The 22075-nt window shown below is 27.3% G+C and overlaps 1 protein-coding gene, 1 long non-coding RNA gene and 1 other non-coding gene across 4 annotated transcripts in view; 1 reads left to right on the forward strand and 2 right to left on the reverse strand.

Annotated features, from left to right (window-relative positions):
* LOC100576223 (myb-like protein X) overlaps positions 1-22075 on the reverse strand; it is a 62864-nt gene that overhangs the window by 33719 nt on the left and 7070 nt on the right. The window lies entirely within an intron of this gene.
* On the forward strand, positions 3937-6875 carry LOC102653934. 2 transcript variants are annotated; one of them, XR_409566.3, is made up of 2 exons: positions 3937-5514; positions 6483-6875. It is a non-coding gene; the product is annotated as an uncharacterized LOC102653934 (long non-coding RNA). The 2 variants fall into 2 exon arrangements; XR_409567.3 differs by having other exon boundaries at positions 3949-5088.
* Positions 19932-20003, reverse strand: TRNAT-CGU. The gene has a single exon. It is a non-coding gene; the product is annotated as a tRNA-Thr (tRNA).

Here is a 22075-nt window from a genome sequence, read left to right on the forward strand (position 1 = left end):
AATATAAAGAGTTTTATTTTTTCAATTTATAATTATATTAATTTGTTACATAACAAATATAAAAAATTTTATTGGAAAACAATCATTGTATTACGATTATATAATATTCTCGAAAAAAACAATTCTTTTATTTTTTTCATGACAATCTTAATACCATCAATTTAATCTCCTTTTATCTTAATTGCTGTTCTCTTGATTAACGATTTTGATTCAATGAGAAAGTTCATAAAATGCAATCTTAGAATATACTCAAACGAAATTGTTTAGACCAAATGACAATGGCTATTCATACCATAATATGAATCCAATGATCACATAGTGGCATGCCATTTTATCAAGTTTTCTGTCTGATAAGGGAATAGCGATAACAGGAGGCTTGGCATTCAGAATATATGCATAGATAATTTAGTTATTGATTGCATTGTTATTGTTCAACAACAAATGATGCATAATGGAACTTCAGATTATGTTTTATAGATATCCATTGATAAATTATTTTTGTAATAATATTTTTATATAATTAATCATTAATTACGTTAGATATTTTATATCTACGTAAATACCTTTATGACTCAAACAAAAAAATTAATTTCTATAGTAATTGTAAATAATATTGTAAAGAAAAAAAAAAATAAAGATACGATAAGATAGTAACATCTTATCGGAAAATGTATTAAATTATATGATATTATATTCACGATAATATCTTTTCGTCATCTATAACTCGATATATAATGATGAAATCAATTTTATATCTAATGCTAAGTAAAACGCAATAAAAATTCATATAATCTTTGAAAATAATATATAATGTTGCATACATACATAATGGTAAAAATTCATAAATAATGATAATTGTTTTTGACATTTTATTAATAAAACTTTAATTACAACAATTTTAAAATTTAATTTAAATGTATTCTTATTAATATATGTAAAGAAAATAAGTATTTTATTCTATGTATAAAAAGATATATATATATACTTTTTTTTTACTATAAATTCAAAACAGAACATAATTCTATTATTAATCATTCTAGGAATATTATGATGTGCATTTTAAGAATTCCTGTCCAATGCATATATTGAATGTCTATAAAGGAATGACATCACTTTGACATCAAACTATAATATAATTTCGTAACACGAATCTTAGATGCAATCTAGAAAAACAAAAAATTTTAATGTACATATACATAATCTACGAAGCAAGCAAAAATGAATGATTATAGTTTCGTGCGTCGTAATTCTATTATTATAATTTGCTTTATTGCTTTATATAAAATAAAAAAAAAAATATCAGTATACCACAGTATATTTCAAATTAATTTTTTAATATTTTTATCGATCGATTTCCAAAAATTGCATTTAAAGAACATGTATATAATTACCTTTATTGAAAATCTTAATTTTTATTTTTTACAGTATATCAATAAATTGTTCAAATATAAATACATATACCGACCAAAAATTTGGTCAATTGGTAATTTTAATACAACTCGTTTTTTAATTTCTAATTTAATTGTAATGGAAGAAAATTTAGTTCAATTAAACTTTCAGAATATAATCCATTTAATTACAATTATAAAGATTGATAACTCTCACTAGATTTGATTTTACCCATTAATTCTTTTATGTTCTGTGTCAGCAAAGGATTTACATAATTATTTTCCCGAATGTATTCATATTGCGATAATTTTGCAGAGCACACTGCATATCGCATATGATATGGACACTTATAAAAAGATCATGTATTTAATAGTGACAAGTACCAGCTATACTAGGCTACCATATTTCATAGGGGGTATCTGATAGGGCGACTTTATCTAGCGCGACGCGCTGCAAAATTATTTCCGCTTCGTCGAGACACGCGGTAGACACGTCTGGCTCGATGACACCTTCTTTAATATACTTTAATTTCTAATTTGTCTGCACTACTACAATTACGACTATAATCAAATGCAATTATATTAAAATTATATGTTTCACATATGTTACGTAATATATTAATACATAAGTTTATCGAAGAATATATGTGATAATATACGAAATAAAATCTTTTATTCATATAGACATATATTTATGTATATATATATAAAAAGATAAACATTCGAAAAATACATCTTTTAATAAAAACATTACTTTATTAGATTTCGTATTATCTACATATACTTGATAACTATCTACTTTGAAGATTTTTTTCAAACGAATCTGCTCACATGAAAGAATGTTTACAATCTTGCAAAAAATTTAATATCATTTACTAGATTATCATTGAAGATAGAAGAGCCAATCAGCGTAAACGAGAATCATTACGCGAAGAATTATAATTTCTTAAATATTAATATTTAATAAGTAAAATAATAGTAAATATTCGAACACAAATGGTAAATATATGTTATAGGGTTATATGTATAATTATTGCTGTTGAATTATTACATAACAAAATTTAAAGATTTTTAAACAAAATGTACGCTATTGGTAGCGTATAAAAAAAACAAGATAATTTATTTTTTTCTTGCGCAAGAAATCATAAAATCATTGCAAATCATCAACACTTTGCAGCAATAATAATCTTAATAATCTATATCTACTATTTTTTATTTTTATTTTTAAATTTCGCTAAGAAACATTAAAAAATTAGAAATAATTGTATAATAATAAAATACATTAAAGAAATTTACAGCAAATAATAAATATTCGAAGAATAATTTATACATATTTATTAAAAATTTTAATGAATCTTGATTTGAGAAGCATATTATCTAAAAAGTTTATCGGTTGAATTATAATATATAAATTTAACACAAAAATTTTTCTCAAATTTACCCCTTTATCGAATATAAAAGTAAAGCGTAAAAGATGTAATTTTTACATTTCACTAACAATAAGTGTAAATAAAGCGGTTAGATATAATCTCAGATTATTTCTATCAAGTAACAAAGAGAGCGTTGTACTTTTCCGAGCGTAAGTTTGGTTTTACCGGCGAGCTGTTTTACGTGCTCGTTCGAGAGTCGTATGTCTTGTGACGTCACGAGATTGTGGCAACATTGCGAAAAATCATGCAGCGTTGTCAGACTTCTCCATGTGCCGGAAATTCAAAGCCTTCTTTCCTTGCTATGTAGATTTGTACAAGTTCTGCTTATTTCTCAAATATTCGATGATTTAAATAAAGACTTTATCATTCTCGTATATACATATATATTTTTCATATTTCTTAATTGGTTTTAATTAATTTGAAAAATGTATTAATCAAAAGAAACACATCGCAGTTCTATAATGAAAGTATCTTCAATATAGTTCGATCGTAAAGAACAGTACGTTGCTCAGAACGGATAATATCATTTTGTCACGTCACAATATACGCTAGCCAGAGAAAATCAATCCGACGCTTCTCTACTAACCTTTTGCCTGAAAAGCGTCGCGATCGTTACTATCCAAATCAAAAACACTAGGTTCTTCAAAGGTCCATTGCGATATTGACCCGAGGTTGCGTTAGGTTATTTCTGCTAAGGTTCATGTACCTTTTCAGATGAACATTCAAATTTTTGTAACTGTATTTTTAGTTTTTTTCTCTATATAATATATATATTACACATATGTTACAAAAAATATTATTTTGTAAATCATCTGATTGTCCTTGACCTCATTGGTAGTCCAAACAGTTAATATTGTGTATTGTATACATACATAAATGTTGGTCCTGGCTGTTTTAACTTTATAACTGCTTAATTGTGAAATTAACAGATAAAAGAAATGTTTCTTAGATTAATACAATATTTAAAATAAAATTAAGATTTGTAGATTTATAAATATATATTTTATATATATTAAATACAATTTTATAACTATTCTTTACGATATTAACCTTTATTCAAATATTTAATATAATTATGATTTAATTAATAACAAATTTTATAAATCTAAATATATTCTCTATTTTCAATAGAAGAATATAAGAAAAATATGCTTAATTTTTTTTTATCAATGGGTCAAATCAAAATGGCAACGACCCAGAGAGTTCGCGTGACGAGAAATCGTCAGGAATACGAACGATCCTTTAAATCAACCCCCATGCAGTGTTTACCGTTCGAAATGGACCAAGGGAAGAGGATATGCGCGCGATATACGACCTAATTCAGTACCCTACTGATAACGATGACGTCACGATAGCTCGTCTACTTGTTACTAGTCACGGACGCTACGTGACACGAGACTAAACTGTAGAGATGAGCAGGATGATAATGGTGCTACTCTATATTACGTTATGTGTTACGCTATTCCTCGTGACACAACATGCAGTCAATTTATTCTCTCGTTAATATTTTATTATCCATTCGATTCATTTGACAAAAATATGATGTTAATTACCAATCAGCATGACTTTTCATTATTCCGTTTTTACAATTTATTTTATCCTTAGTTTCTACGCTTGTATATATAAGAATAAAACTTTTGAAAACAATAAGCTAAATAACTAGCATCGATTTAAGTCGAAGACACGCGAAACGTGAGAAAATGAAAGTAGCGGCGGGTTGCTTTTAGATCGATCAACAGCAGTAAGAGTCGCCAAGAGAACGGGGACCAGTTGTCGTCTATCGTCGTTCTTTCGTTGGCATCACAAGATTGCGCGATGATGTCATGTATTCGGCCGAGTTTATGCGTGTTTGTAAACAGGCAGAGAGAAAAAGAGAAATAGTTCAGAAAGATGAACAAGGACGGAATAAGGAGTGGGAGTAAACATGAAGGAGAAAGGGGAAACGAGAAAGAAGCGAGAGGGGAGAAAAAGTGCCTTGTGTCAGGCACCTTGCCGTTCTGACTGCGCAGCATCTCGCTTGTTTCTCGTACGCCTTCGTCGAGGCTCCCTACGCAGCGTCGCTCATCTCGTTTTCTCGTACACGAGCGTGACGTCATGCTGCAAGTTGCATAGGAGTAACTGAACGAGGAAAGGGGACTAGAGGGGAGCAGTTACGTGGGGATATAGACGAGCAAACGTGCGCGCGCGCACCAGAAAGCCGCAGCGTCGATGGATTTGCTGTTACCTGCATGGAGTGGCTGCATGCAGAATACACGCGAGGTGACATCGTCGTATGTAGTCGTTGGTAGCTGATTTTCCCTCTTCCCTTCGTTCACCTACCTAACCTCTCGACAGAACATAACCGGTTCCGCGCCGCGTGCAAACTCCTTCCATCCTCCTACCCCTCGACTGTCTCCTTCCTTCTCGTAGTTTCTTTTCTTTTCATACAAACCTATCTCTCTTCTGAACCGTTCCGACCTCCCCCACTCGTTCTTTCTCACTTTTCTTTCTCGTGTTTCATTCTCGCTTCCTCCTTTTTCAAGTACTATACTCGAACGATCGAATTAATCGTTGGCTGCTCGTCTACTGCTATTCGACAGTGTTGCATTTTATATGCTTTTCTCTCGTTCTCTTTCGTCACTGATGTACAACATATATTCAAACATTACACAGAGAGCGATTCCGCGGTCATCCAGCGGGATGTGCTACTTTATGCCGTATGTCTTTCTTTTTTCTTCTTTCTCTGTCTCGTTTGTGCGATTCGATATACAGCTTTCCGCTATGCTATAGTTGCTGCCTCGGTCAATATCACATCGTTTTCTGACTACGCGCACTGCGCGTTAATGCCATACAATTCGCGGTCTCGTTTTTAGTATAGGTTAGATCAGTTTGGTCATATATCTATTCTTGCTACAAAGATGTGATATCATCTTACCATAAATTTTATTAATAAATAATTGATAAAAAGACCAAATATCGATATATATCAAAATAAATGTTTTAAAATATATGAATATATATAAATGATGGAAGTTATGTATGAATAATAAGTTTTAATCTAACTTTGTTTTTCATATAATCATTCTAGATGGAAAATAAAAAATTTGTAATATATCTTTTGAAATATATCTTTAAAAATAACAAATGTTATTTATTATGCTATAAAATATTACAATGAAGACATTAATATAGAAGATAAAGAATAATTTATAAAACTCTATAAGAATTTTTATAGTTTCAAGAAAACTTCAACAAAACAGTTAATCAAATATGTATTTTTAGAAACCATGTATACTGTGATAATTTATTACCTATATCATTTATACGAAAAGAGTTAAGTTTATTTCAATTAATACTTTATATTTTTTTTCATTATTACGTATATTTATAAATATAATATAATATAATAAATATATATATTTAAATAAATTTCTTACTTTTTTACGATCACTCACTGGCAGAATTAAAAATGCATATATATAAATATTTACATTTCATTTTATATTAATGTTATTTTAATATGTTAATTTATCAAAAAAACTATCATTTCATTAATATGTAAATGTAACTCTTGAAAACTATCGAAACTATCAACTATCGAAAAAATTGGAATCATTCTTATGCATTTTTTGTTTCTCATAACTCTATTTTTATGTGATATGATATACATATGTATATATAATAGCTATTGCAAAGGCGACGGCGGGGCAATGCCACGAATCGTGGCTCACGACGGAGACGATGGTCTATGCGCATATTGTACCGGACGGTTAATGGCGTGATGGCGTGACATCGGTGCACATTGCACACGTACACTGCGAATGGGGCGAACGGAATGGAACGGAACGGAACGGAACGGAATGGAATGGAATGGAACGAAACGGAATGGAACGGAACGGAACGGAACGGAACGGGATGGAACAGAACAGAATGGAATGGAATGGAACGAAACGAAACGAAATGAAAGACCGGAACGCGATGTCGCGTGTCCTATGTTGCATTCGCGTGTGTCGCAAATATTATATGCGATTCTTCAACTAAATGCTTTAGTGCACGAATATATTTGTACATTGTTTTACTTCTTCCTTTTCTTTCTAAAGTTTAACTTTAACTCTCACAATCGCTACATATGATTATTACTTTATGCTATATTATGCGAGATTAGACGACTTTATTATACATAAAAGCTATACAAAGGCTATAAATCTCGGAAAAAGAATGTACAACAATTATTTTTTTGATGTATTGCATTTTATCTTATATATATTGATTAATGTAAGTATTTATGTACGAAGAAAAAACCACAGTTAGTGTGAAAAATGAATATTTTTAATTTTCATGTAATATATATTGTGCAAAATCTAAAAAAAAACATATTTAACAGCTACTGAATGAAATGGATAAAACATTGTACATATTTATTCTTTTATTGGTAACTCGTGAGAAAACATTTTATAATGAGATGATAATATTTTTACAAAAAAAAATAAACTAGAAACAAAAATTTCAGGACATATTTTTATATATGGAATAATATATTTTTTATTTTTTATTCCGATTATTTAATGTATATTTATCCGATATTAATAATAATAGTCTCGTACATAATAAATGAATAATCTATTTATTAATAAAATGTCTAAAGATTTTTTTTCACTTTTTTAATATTACTATTAATCATTCGACTTGATCTTTTTCGAAAACAACATCATATATATCAACAACGTGTCCGTGTATAACTTTTACACAACCGTCAAAAACAAGGCATGCAACAGCACAGCTGTACAAAGACGAACTGCCATGAAACTCGATCATCTTCTTATTAGTGGGCTAAGGAAGCGGATCGATGCGAAATTTAAAAAGTCAACGGGCCGATTATCCGCGGCTGGATCTTCATCAGATATGGAAAAAAAAAAAGGGAAATGAGAGAATGTTAGTTCGGTTTGCACCCTCTTCTTTGTTTCGAGACACGGCGCGCCATTAAAGCCATACGAAGAAGAAACACCTGACGATGTCAGACGGACGAGCGGCCCGCGTACTAACGTGCATACTTGTGGCAGGTGAATCGAGTCAGGTGCCCCAGCAGATGGGTACCTTTACTAGAGAAAGCGTTATAAAAGCGGTCTATCTTACAAATGTAGGTTACCTAGAACGTCAGTTATTGAAATAACCTTGCGATTTTATAAATCGTTATGATGACAAATTTTATTCGATAAATAGTTTGAAACTTGAAGTGAATTTTTTGAACGACAAGAAATAATTGTAGGAATGATATATAATCACCGAAAATCATTTTAAATTTTTTTATCGAATACATTATTGAATATATAATAAATTGATAAATTTTTATTTTTGTTATTCATGTATCTATTGTAATATTATATATAATATACATTCTTTTTTATGAGAGATATATATTTATTTCTTTTATTTATATAAAATTTAAATATTAATATTATTAATTAACTAGTATATTTATATTGTTAAAAACTAGTATATTTTTTTTAACATATATAAGCAGGTAGTGCGATGAAGAGAATTAAATAATTACATAATTATACTCGTATTATAATAGTATCGAATATAAGTATCATGCTGTTACAAAAATAAAGATATCATTTATTACACAGATATGATATGATAACATGATAAATTATTAATATAAGATAATTAATAAGATCTTCAAATTTCAAAAAGTTGATTCATTTATAAGAATGCAAATTTTTCGAACATTTATTTTTTAAATATTTGTTTTCCAAGTTTTTATAAACAAAAATGAATATGTAAATCATATAAATATAAATCAATATATATAATATGTATATTTTTAAATATTTTTATCTTCTTTAATATTATTTAATATATATTCATTTACACTGTTAAACTACTTATTCCTATTTATTTCTATAAGAAAATATAAGATTATATTTTATATAATAATAATGATTGAAGAATATCTGAATAATCAATTAAATTTATTTTATTTTTTTTATAAGTATTATAAATTTTTTTTTAGCTGTATGCCAGAAATATTAAAATTTAATTTAATAAAAAAATGAAAATTATAAACTTTAGTGATATATTTTTTATATCTTTATATTTTTTATTCTCCTAACTTCAATATTTTTAAATATTTTTCACTTCAGAATATTTGCATACAAGTTGCTTTATGATATCTCTCAAGCAAATATTTTTAAATATCATAAAATTGTCACTGCATTTGTTCTTTTTCTTATAAATTGTTGACGAAATACACTTTGTATACAAATATAAATAAAAGAAATAAGAATTTAGTACCAGTGGCGCCATCTTGTGGATAGATGCCGGAAGCTTCGATTTGTTAATAGGAATCTAGAATATACAAGGAGATATTCGTGACGTCATAGATAAAAAGAAATCATGCCACTAACTTTGGTTATGTAGCTCCTGATACTTTTCTTATATCGAAAATGCAATATTGAAAATTAATTAATTAGAATTTTTCTAATAAAAATTTCTGCATTTTTAACCTTACAGCAAATTCTTATCAAATTTAAAATCTAAAATTTTTCTCGTATAAATTTTAATGAAAAATTTTTAATTAATTATTTATATTATATTTGCATTCAATGCAATATAATTATTATTAGGCAAAAGTATTAGGCATATAACCGTTCTTTATCCTTCTATTTAATTTTCTTGTCTATCTAAATTTTTACCATCAGAAATTTTATATCAAAAGAATATAACCTGAGAAAAGGTGGGACAAAAATTTTTTATATAAATAAAATTCAAATATATTAAAAAACGATATGAAATAAATATTATACATCTGTCAAATTCAAATATTTATGATACCAAATAATAAAATATTATAAATATTCAAAAATTAAATTAAAATTCAAGCAAACTTAAAATTTAATTTGATCCTTTTTTAATCAACTTCTCACATGAAAATCAATAAGAAATATGAATCTTAGATGTATTAAGATGTTTTAATCATTTAGACGTCCAAACAGGAAATACTATTCCTCGTTCGTCAGCAAGAAATAGTAAGATTTAAACGTCCTTCGAAGCGTTCTCATCAAGCGGACGAGTATAACGAGCGGATCTTTTTCTTTTTTTTTTTCTTCCTTTTTTTTTTTTCCACATAAGACACGTGTCGTGCGCGTTGCACACGTAGTATGCATCTTTGGTGTATGCAGTCGCGCGTACAAGAAACTATGTGCAGTCACGTGTTACGAGTGGAATAGCGAAAACGTGATGCGATTATGCATTCTTCCTACGTCGTCATTTCTCGCTTGGTACGAGCCGAGTCTCGCGTCTAGATATACATACTTATTAACCTAACGTTTTATGGTAATTCTATTAAACGTTTTCTTCTTCACGCCCGACGCCACCGGATTTCAGCGACTACATTCATCACGAAATCAATGACGATATAGGTAAAACGCTACACATGTAAAATTAAATAATTACAATAAAAATTATGATAATTGACATTAGGAGAAATGGAATAGATTAATATTTTCCATATTATTTTTAAAATATTAATATAATATTATTTTATTTTTAATGATTATAAATGAACTTGTTTATATAAATTTTGAACAAACTCATTTGATGTTAGATCTAACATGATTGTTTGTATGATTTTTTTTTGGTGAATAAAAGAATATGAAGTACTGAGATAAATGATTTTTTTTTATTATTGAGAAAGAAGAACGCCATTATACTATTGAACATCTGATATATGTAACATGATCTATTTTTTGAAAACTATTTTAAAATAATATTATAAAATATTTTTCTGAATTTAATTTGTTTAAGATTAAATCATTTGTTAATCATTGTCCTTTAAATGAAACTGCATTCTCTTTCCATTACGTTCCATTAATTCTTATTATATACTTCTAGACAAGTTTATCGATTTCACGTACGTCACGACAAAATGGCCTTGAATATGAACAAACGTTTAAAATAAATTTTCTAAAGGAACAAATATAGTAATTTGAGAATTTACTAGAATTATTCTAGTTAATAGGTATTTTTATCATCCCCTATGCACTTATATAACCCTATTACGATCTCTCGATTTTTCGATTTAATTAACATTATCGTTTTTTATTAATTTGAAAACGACGTATTAGCGTAAAATTAAACTTAAGGTAATAAAAAAGTATTGACATGCACAGTAAAAAAAGTTTTTATATTTAAAAAAAAAAAAAAAAAAAATGTAAAGAAAATGATACAAGAGTGTACCGTTGAAGTATTTTTAATTAGGATTATTTCAAGATCATTACGTTAGATTATGTTGTATCTCTTTTGTACAAGAGATGCAATAAAAAAAGGCAGGTTTATTAATAAAAAAAATAAGGATAACCTCAACACTTTAACGTCTTAAAAAAAAACTGATTATAAGAACAATTTTCTTATTTATATTTAAAAATTGTATTATTTTTATTTTTCTAATTTCATTGATTTGATTAAAAACGAAAAAAAAAAATAATCTAAATTTTATTAGTTATTTATTCATTTTTATCATTTAAAAAAAACATCATTATAAGAATAATTTCCATTTTTTTCGAATCCTAAACTCTTTCTTTCTATTTCGAAAATAATTCAAACTATTCTCAATATTGTAAGATCTCAAAAACTAAACATGAAAACAGATTATTTCTAAAAATATTTAAACAGATTTCAACGTTATATTCTTTTTAAAAAAATATGAAAATGTTATTCCCACTGAATTATAACATTGCGTAAAAGTTTTACAGTACATATTACATAAATAGTTTGTTTTATGAATGAATATAAATTATTCAAGATTATTATTAATATTTTTCAAAGACTGTTATCTTTTTTTTAAGAACTAAATTTACAGACAATTGTCTATGAATAATAAAACACGATATAAGAGCTGTACAATACCTATCGACGCAAAACTATCTATATACTTTCGTGTTTACTTACATACGTTTATATCATAAACGAAATTCAAATTAAGTAGAAAAATTGATAATCGTATCTTAGATTCCATTTCTTTCCATTTTTTTTCCCAAATTTTTAACATTTGTCTATTGACACAGAAAACAATGATTTTGAAGGAAAGGAACAGCTGCGAGAAAGTTAGATTAGACGAAAAAAAAAAAAAAGATTACATCAGACAAGATTTTATCATTTCAAATCACAGCTGCCTTCAGTCATCGATCGCTAACATTTCTTCGATGCATCTTGCGCGAGTTTTGAAAAATCGATTTACTCGAGTCTTGAGAAATTACACGATAGGATTTTATCAACATTGCTTTTTGTCGGACGATATAAACGTCACTATAATTATCATAAGATTGATAAAGTCACGATGACACTTCATGGATGAAAAAATAATTAAAAAAAAAAAAGTTGATATTGATGAAACCGTTATAACACGATTCGTTATAACATCGATCTATTAAAAACATGGCGGAAAGGAAAATTACAAAATTTCAGATTATTTTTAATACTCGAATTAATTAAAAATGATGAAATTGTTAATATTATGAATACGTGTTTTTTTAAATTTCAATTTAATGGTTTTTAATATAAAATAAAAATGATGATTTTAATGAGATTCTTTTAAACAGTTTTTCCTTTTAAATAGAATTTTCTGAAATTTATACATATTTTTAATAAATATATAAAGTGAAAATTATTTGATTTTTCTTTTATATCGATGTTAATATATTTTTGTAATGTTATAATTGTAATAAATAAAAACATGTTCATTATTTCTTATCTAAATATAAATGAGATATAGTAGCATATTTATGACGTAAATAAAAAATATAAAAGAAATCACAATTATTTATAAAATATACATTCACCAATTCATTATTTTTCAAAGAACAATACTGCTTTACTGTAAAATTCAAAATGTATACGACTTATCATAATGCACGACTATATTTTTCAAACATATACATTACAAACTTTATAAATGTAACTAACGAACAAATTATGAGACGAAAATCACAGAAGTAACACGCATAAATAATTCCATAAAATATTTTACGGAATTAAATTTTCAAATTATCTCTAGTAACATTTCCCTGAAACAAATACGAAACTTGTTTTGTTCGAAAGGGAAAATAATCGTGACGCGATGGTTTCTCCGCTTCAGAAGCACTGGTTTTAACAACTGTTATTACAGGAGAAAAAGTTATTCGTATACACATGTGACAGTAGTATTTCTAGAGTTATAGAACGACAAAGCAAGGATGAAACAAACCAATGAATGATCGCGTAAAAATATAACTTTTGCTCTGGCAGATGAATATTTATGTTATTTCGAGATTCTACAATCATCATTCATCTTAATTTGCATCCAAATGCAGGTGAATGAAATTTAAAAATTTATGAACGAGCTTGAAAAATATATTCGTGAGACAGACACCTTTGGAGAATCTAATCATCAAAACAAATAATAAGATTTTGTTACATAAAAATATTGAGATTATTTATTTTTAATTTTAAATTCTGCAATAAATGAAATGTTATGTATCAATTCATTGTACGTTTGAAGTTAATAATTATAGAATTAATAATTTATATTTGAAACGAATGATCTTCAACTTTTGAGTGTACACATCTTTCTTTTCGTTTTCTATATTTATTCTATTTATCAATGGATATAAAGAGAATCGTATTGGAATATAAAATATAAAAGTATCTGTTGATTTTCAGAATAATAAAAAAAAATGAAATGCACAGATCGAAGAGGATAGAATGGTATAGAATATGAAGAGGAATGACCTAGCAATATGTCGTTATTATAAGTATCTGATAATATTCTTTTCTTTTTCAAAGAGATAATGGACATGCTGTTGTAGGAAATTTCCGAAGTTTATCTATGATTTATGTTTAGTGTCAATGATATACGATTATTGACTCGTTGTACGGTTATGTATAGCCTTGGATATACAGATTATTGGATGCCGCATGAACAAGAGCATGAAGTTGAATATTATAGAAATTACACGACTGCAATTGTTTAATCGTTTAACAACAAATTTTGTTCGTTATTGTAAATTTTATTCAATTAATCGAAGTGTAAAAATCTATATTTTTATCGATGATTGTAAAGAATAAGTTTTGAATTTTCTTTTATATATGATATGAGCGTGTAGTGTAAGTTTATTCGTGAAAAGTGTAAGAAAATTAAATTATTGTAATAATACACGTTATTATTTTTAAATAATAAGAAAAAAATTATTATTTTTTAAACGAATTTGATAATAAATATTATAAAATTAAAAATTATTGTAAAACGAAGTTATTTATTTCAAAATTACTAATAAAATGATATTTTCAGAATCTGAGAATTCATCGAAATTTTTTTAACAAATTATCAACACAATATCAAGAAAACATAATAAGATAATTCGAGTAATAACGATAAATTTATAGGAATTAGTAAATTATTAGATAAAATAAAAGATTAATAAATGTAAGATTATATTTAGCCAAACAAAGTTATATATAATTTCATTTTTCAAAAACGAAGAAACACCAAGATCGTGCGAATTATCATTTTATTTAACATGCACGACTCACATTTAACTACTAATATCAATACTAAATTTTTTTTTATCTATATTTATCTATATTGAAAAATAAAAATAAACTAAACGAATAAATATTTGTAGGTATTTAAGTAATGTTCTATAAAAATTTATTCATTTATTATTTTTTTATAACATTTATCTTAATTATTATTTAAAAAAATGATCTTTAAATATTCTTTGCATTGATATCTTATATTTTTTATTTTCAATGTGTAGGGAAAAATCGATTCAAAATTATACATTATATTTAATGTTAAAGATCATGTAATATTATCTTGCAACTATATTATAAAAATACTATACCTTAATTAATTATAAAAATATGGCATCAATAATTTTAACAAATACTTTCTAACATATTAAAGCACAAAATTTCGATTAATGCATGTATGATTTTATAATATAATCATAAAATTATATCTACTCACATTTTTTTAATTTTATTAATTAAAAATTTATAAATATTTGTTATATTTCACGTGATTTCATTTATATTGATTTTCTTCCTCTTTATAAAAATAAATTTGACGAATTTCACAAATATTCATATTGATTGATGATAAAATTCTAACATTTCTATTATAAATTGTGTTAAAATTTAATACATGTATCTACTTGTTAAATATGGTTTATAATAATCAACGATGGGCCAAAGTTTAATGAATGATATTGACCCGTCAAATTGAAATTCCAGAGAACGACACTTCATATGTATCAATCCTAATACGTGTTATTAATGAATATATAAACGCATTTTATTTAAATATAATAACTCTTACCATAATTTCATCTTCATTTTCAATCTATTCATATTAATGTAAAAAAAAAAAAAACTAATTCGTGAAATGAATTTTAAAAATAAATTTAACAATTTTAAAATATCAAAAAAGTTATGTTTAATTTAATGAATTCAGTAAATATTCGAACGTCATCAAGCATGCTGGAAGCCATCGCAAAACGTCGGCACTACGCAGAAAATAATATTTAGAGCAGAACGGAAACATTCGATCTAATTTTGGGTCTTTTCTGACAACAGTGCTGCATTTCCTTAAACATCTGTAAAATTCATTTGAACAAAAATATATTATAATCCGAATTAAAAACAGAATTTAAATAGTTTTATTATAATCCCTGATATTATATATTATAATTAAAAATCCTCAATTAATCCTCAAAAACAATTGAATCAATAACCGATTCCTCCTTCAATTTTGCAAATTCGTCGTTAAATTAATTAGATACCATATATATTTCATTATCGTCTTTCGTTTTTTACAGTGTGAAATGAATTGTGAGCATGCACAGAATGAGAGAGACTGATTGATTTTAAATACATTATAAAATGTCAACATGTATCTTTGTGTACCTCATATATCTCTATATATGTTTAACAAGAAGCGCGTACAAGATCTGCGCAGGTGTGATCGCAGTGTGCGAGTACGATGGCGCAATTACGAATCAACGAAAGAAAAGCGGAAAACGATTTCAGCGTGCAACACGTAAACGAAACTTTTGTATCGATCGCGGCTAGAAAGTCACGTTGCCCTCGCGTGTCGATACCGATAAGTCCCTCCGATTCCGTCACCCCGCGTCTTGTGGAACAACGTTATGTCGTAGCCACTATAGATAAGCGGTTTATCGTGCGTATTGCGATACACACCATGCGCGCGCATGCGAAAAGAAAGAAGCTGAGGTGTCTTTTGTACACGAGCACGTGACGTAGTTACGATCTCATTTAATTGGTTGTGCGATGATAGACATGTTTTTTTTTTTATTCCTTTCCTTATCCTTCGTTTTTTCTTTTTTTTTTTTTAAATTATTTTTTTCCTCGTTTGTTTCTTTTTTTTTTTTACGTATATTTTTAGAACGGTTTTGGATATATGCGTTCAAGTGCACGCTTCTGGCGTTATTCACTTGCAATTACCCGTTCAGTCTCGAACCGTTACGGAATTATACGCAGTAACGGGATTCGATTCGCTGGAGTAAGACTTGTTTAATTTCCCTCTTGAATAAAGTTTATGAATCTGGGCCATCAAACGGCAAGCATCTTTTAGAAATTTGAATGATAACTTTATTCTTAAAATAATAGTTTTTTTGAGATTAATGGACAAATTGGACATTTCATAAATGCATGGAATAATATTGAAGATATTCAATTGAAAATAATTTACAAAGTCTTATAATTAGTATTATATAAAAATTATCAACAAATATGATGTACAACTACTTTTATAATTCTTATAATACTAATTTGTATGTTCATTGTTCTTCGTATCATGATATCTTTTCTATTGTAAGTTAAATTAATAAAATAAAAAATACCCAACAATATTTACCTAGAAAGCGTGACAAATATAGTTAATGAGTGAATTTTATAACATTCAAACCATAGTTTTCGACAATCATTCAGATAACACACACTAAAACTCAAATCGATAATAGAAAAACATTATATAAGATTATAACTTAAAAATATGATGCTAATGTTAAAAATATTCTCGAATCCCGTAAAAAAAATAGAAAAACAACATAATAATTAATAACAACATATTACAAAATATTTGTAATAATTGCACAATTATATAACAAATTAATTTATATATTAACAAATCTATTTATTAATTGAATCACTTGTTAAGAGAATATGATATCATTTTACACATTATTTTAATTATTAATTATATATTTTTTATCTTTCATTAGTATTTTTAATTAATAAATATAAAAATTTCATATCTATCAAGTTATCATCGTCGACGTATTATCGACGATTCGATAATATTTTCTGACGAATTATTATCTATATTATTATCTATACTTACTTAAAAATCTATATACAAGCATATACTCAAATATTTAATAATATGAAATCATAAATAAAAAATTAAATAACTTTTAACTAACTTTAAATTATTTGAATTTCAATTGCTTAGAAACATATTCATATAAATTAGAAAAAGATTTTAATTATGAATGAACAAATAATAATAAAGAAATTAAAAGAGATCATTTACGATTTATAAAATTTAATAAGAAAATCTTATCCTTTCCAGAATAAGATTAAATAGTAAATATTATTACAATGTTCCGTTTCCTTATATATTCTGGAAAAAATCTTTAGAAAGAATCGAAGATGCCTATTGTATTCAACTCTGTAAGAAACATTTGATCGTATCGGTGGCGATTGGTCGCGTACTATAGAAATGCAACACGTAAGTCGCAGGGCGAGTTCCGTAATTGTGGAATATTTTGCAATTCGTGGATTGGAAGGCGCCTTTCTCGAAAGAGCGTCGCTGCCAATGCCGGTCACGTAGTCTCGTAGTTCCGAGGGTGCCCTGAGCACGGCACAGAATACTAGAATACTAGCGGCGAGAATGCGCGGCGAATACCCGCAACGCGAGTAACCGCTCGTCCGCGAACAAGCGAGCGAGCGAGCGAGCGAGCGAGCAAGCGAATCGTATGCCCCTCACGCTTTGACGCGCCACTGTATGTACCTGTATATATCTATCCGTTTAAACGTGTCTACGTACCCCTACGTAGTCGGCATAATTTCAGCTTTTTCCGTCAGCGGAAGTTAGTGAAAAATTACGTGGCCCTAGCGAAGCTACGATAAGCAATTTCACAATTTTTCGCATCCTCAATGCTTGAACGTCGCGTCATCCATTCACTGTGGATGGTCTTCGCTTCGAAGACCAATGAAGAAGAATTTGAATATGAATAAAAGAGTGATAATAAAAATTATATTTTAAATAATATATAAAAGAAATTAAAAGTTATTGTTTTTTAAGGAATTAGATATTTTCAAAATTAATGTTAAAGTTTGTAATTAAATTATAATTCAATATCATGTAGATACAAGATGCAATTTGTTAATGTTCGAGAAAATATGATTGAAAATTTGCAACACATTGACAATTTTAATTAAAAGATTTTAGTTTTCATTTTACGTGAATTTGTTGTAAAGAAATTTTGTTTTTCAGCTGAACGGACCATTACCTCGCCCACATCGCAAATGATCGCCTAAAGTCTCGTGATCGAGTAAAACCGGTTTGAATATACCAGTGCCGTAACTACATATGGTGAATTTCTAGCAAATATATTCGTAAAATCAAAATAAAAATAAGTATTCATCATTCGTTTGTATATGTAATAAGAATAATCATTTTGCTATGGAAAAACAAATATTGAATAAAAATTTTGAATATTTTTGGAAAAAAAAATTAATTAATACTCATATAAATACTGTGTAATGTAATTTTTAAATAAAGATATAATATTAAAATTAAATTTGACTTTTATTCCTCAACATTACTACTGCATATCCTAAAGTTATCCTTTCAAAAAAATAATCCTTACGTCCATAAAGTATAAAAAAAACTAGCTGACCAAATAATCGCTCGTTAAGACGTTCATTTTTCGCAAGAAAGTCATTTAAACACTTTACGATTCCATCTGATGCGAGTAGAAAACGAAAGCGATGATGTAAGAAGCCAAGAATCAACGTGGTCGCGGTTGAAAGTACTCGCGACGTTATATCACGGTTTTTATGTTTTTTCGAACGGTCGAGGTTTCATTAAGGAACCAGATCCTTCGCGAGCGTCTAACACTGAGAATTAACATTCTGTTTGCTTGCCTCATGACTCATCGGTGTTCCTCGTGAAAACGGGAAGAAAAACGTCTCCTTCTAACCCTGCACGTCACGATCCTAAACTCCCTCCTCTGACAATGAGTATCAAAGTATATGTATACATGAGCGAACCTCTGGTTCCCCACTTTACAGACATTTTACGGAAACAGTACGGGCTCTCCTGGCTGGTGTAACTCCTGAATATCGAGAATGCGCAGCTTCGTTCTACGTGGGACGCATTCGCAGCTTCCGAAACGCAAACTGAATTCCAAATCATTGTTTCCAGGCCGATTTCTTATAATTAACTTACTGCGTTCAATCTCTTTTTAGACTTCCAATAATTTTTTCATTAATTCAATACGAATAAATGGAACAATTTAGAGACATTTGATTCGATGTATATTGATTATCAAATAATCAGTATAAACTGTTGATTTGATTAAATAAACATATTTTTTTTAACTTGTTTTATTATTTTGTTATTTCTTTAAGTTCATAATTAAAATATTATTAATTGTTATTTAATTTAAATTAAAAAAAATTGTTTAAGTGACGAAAATGTACTTGATTCTAGTAAAAAATAAAATATAAAATAAAATATACATTATTGTTTAATAATGATTTTATGATTAATTTATTCTAAATTAATTCCTTCGATTTAAACATTTTTAACTATTATAATTTTCCAATAGATTATAATTATATATAATTAATTACTTTTTTTATATTCATTCAATATGATTCATATATATTTATTTTTATAATTATATCTTATAATTAAATATTAAAATAATCGATATATTTAATAGTTCTAATGTATCTTCTTTAAAAAGATGGAATTTAATAATTTTCTTCTAATTTTTATATATCTTTTAAAAGATATGATTAAATTAAAAGAATTAAATCATATTGAAAAAAAAAAATTTGCCTCCTGTGAGGTTTGAACTCACGACCCCTGGTTTACGAGACCAGTGCTCTGCCACTGAGCTAAAGAGGCCGATGTTTTTCTCTTTTCCCGCAGAACTCATTAGGAATGAACTTTCTGATATTAATATCATAATTTATATTTTAATAAAATTGTAAATATATATAAAAATTAATATAAAAATTTTTACATTCTGAGCTATTAAAATTAGTCATAGCTACTCGTCATTATTTCTTATTTTATGCATTGGAAATTTTTATATATATATAAAATAGAAAGAAAGTATTATTATAAAAATTAATATTGCAATACAATTCAAATCAATTCAATTTGTGATATAAATATCATACATAAATTGAATTTTATTATTAAAAAAAAATAAATAAATAAATTCAATAATAGTTCAATTAAATAATAAGAAATCAAATAACATAAAATCATATAAAAAATAGGAGTGATGGAAACAATTTGATTGTAGATTGAAATTCAGCGTTAAAAAATACATAAAGATAGGTGTATTTGATGAAATAACAAAGAAATTGATTTAGATAACTGGTTATGTATTGAATCATCACCAAATATGCATTGTGAAATGCAATTTATTTTAATGCTCCTTGTATAATGAAAATTAATTTCTGTACTTACTAATTAATTGACCGATCAAAACTATGTCGTTTTATATGAAACAAAAACTTATCAACGCGAAATGTGCACAACATTCAGTCGCATAAGCATTAACTAATACCTATGTGTATAATGTATATTACGAGTAAACAGAACAAATAAAATATCGCCAGAATGATGTAACAAATTACGTAATGTATAATTGCACATCATAGCTGTATCAACGTACACATTAATTACTGAAATCAAACGAGTGCAATGTTTCTAAAATAACAAGCGTAGTTTGGCGGCTGTGAAACACGCGATTAAAAGTCATCGGCACCGGTTCTATGAGATTAACGTGGCTTCTGAACAAAAATAACGCGTATTGCGCCTCATGATAATGAAATCAGTGAAATTACGTTCGTTTCAATTACAAACTCAAACTTATGCTTCTATTCGTTAACATGTTCACCGCCCGATAAAAGAAAATATTTATATACATACTGTTCTATATGTTGTAACTACTATATTTAATTATGCAATATTTATATTTACTTTTTGTTTTATTGGATACATTATATTATATTTGGAATATTTCCATTTGGAATATTTCATTTCTATAATTTTATTGAAACAATTTTAAGCAAATTTTTCATCAAAATTAAAATATATTTATTAAAATTAAGGTATCTGATTTTTTATGTATAAATATGTATATAAATGAAATAGTAAATAATATAAAAGACTATAATTAAACTTGAACTTATATTGAAAAATTCCAAAAATAAAAATAACGTAATGTTAATATATGATGATTATGTTATATATGTTGATATATGATGATATATGTTAATAATGATATTAATATATCATTTTTATATCATTTAATATTCTTTAATATCCTTATATTATTTAATGCATATTATTTAGAAAAAATATGTTTACATTTATATATTATTTTTCCATTGATTTTTCATTTATACAATTATTTCGAGAATATTTCTTTACTTTGAACGTAAATTTAGAAATGCAATTAAAACAATTGCACTTCACTGTTCCCGATATTTTGCCGATTCCCGATATCAGAAACTTTCTTTCGAAATAGAAAAAAAAAAGGGGGCATTATTTTGAAACGCATGCACGCACAATCCAATAACACATGATCGCACGTCATGGAAAACGGGTCGAATACATTATCTATTTCCATTTAACGTACCCTGAATCGGTAAGGAAACATCTTTATGCCAGACGAGCATGTATGTTCGAAGGACTATCATAATACTGTTTCAAAAATAGTTCGACCCAGAAATCCTGCATAACGCAAGACAGATGTCAATTGTCACTTCCCGTTTTGCGCGTCGATCACAATGAACACCATCAAGAGAGATCCCTTCCTGAAAGGACACGTGCAAACTCCTTTTTCTCTGCCTAAGTATATGTATAAGCAATGGAGGGCAGATGTTAGGAAACCGTCTTAAAGATTTCGATAGGGAGACCCTTTTCAGGCCCTTTTTCGTCCTACTCTTTGAGACGTTATA

The sequence above is a fragment of the Apis mellifera genome, linkage group LG10, assembly GCF_003254395.2.
Source record: "Apis mellifera strain DH4 linkage group LG10, Amel_HAv3.1, whole genome shotgun sequence".
Lineage (NCBI taxonomy): Eukaryota > Metazoa > Arthropoda > Insecta > Hymenoptera > Apidae > Apis > Apis mellifera.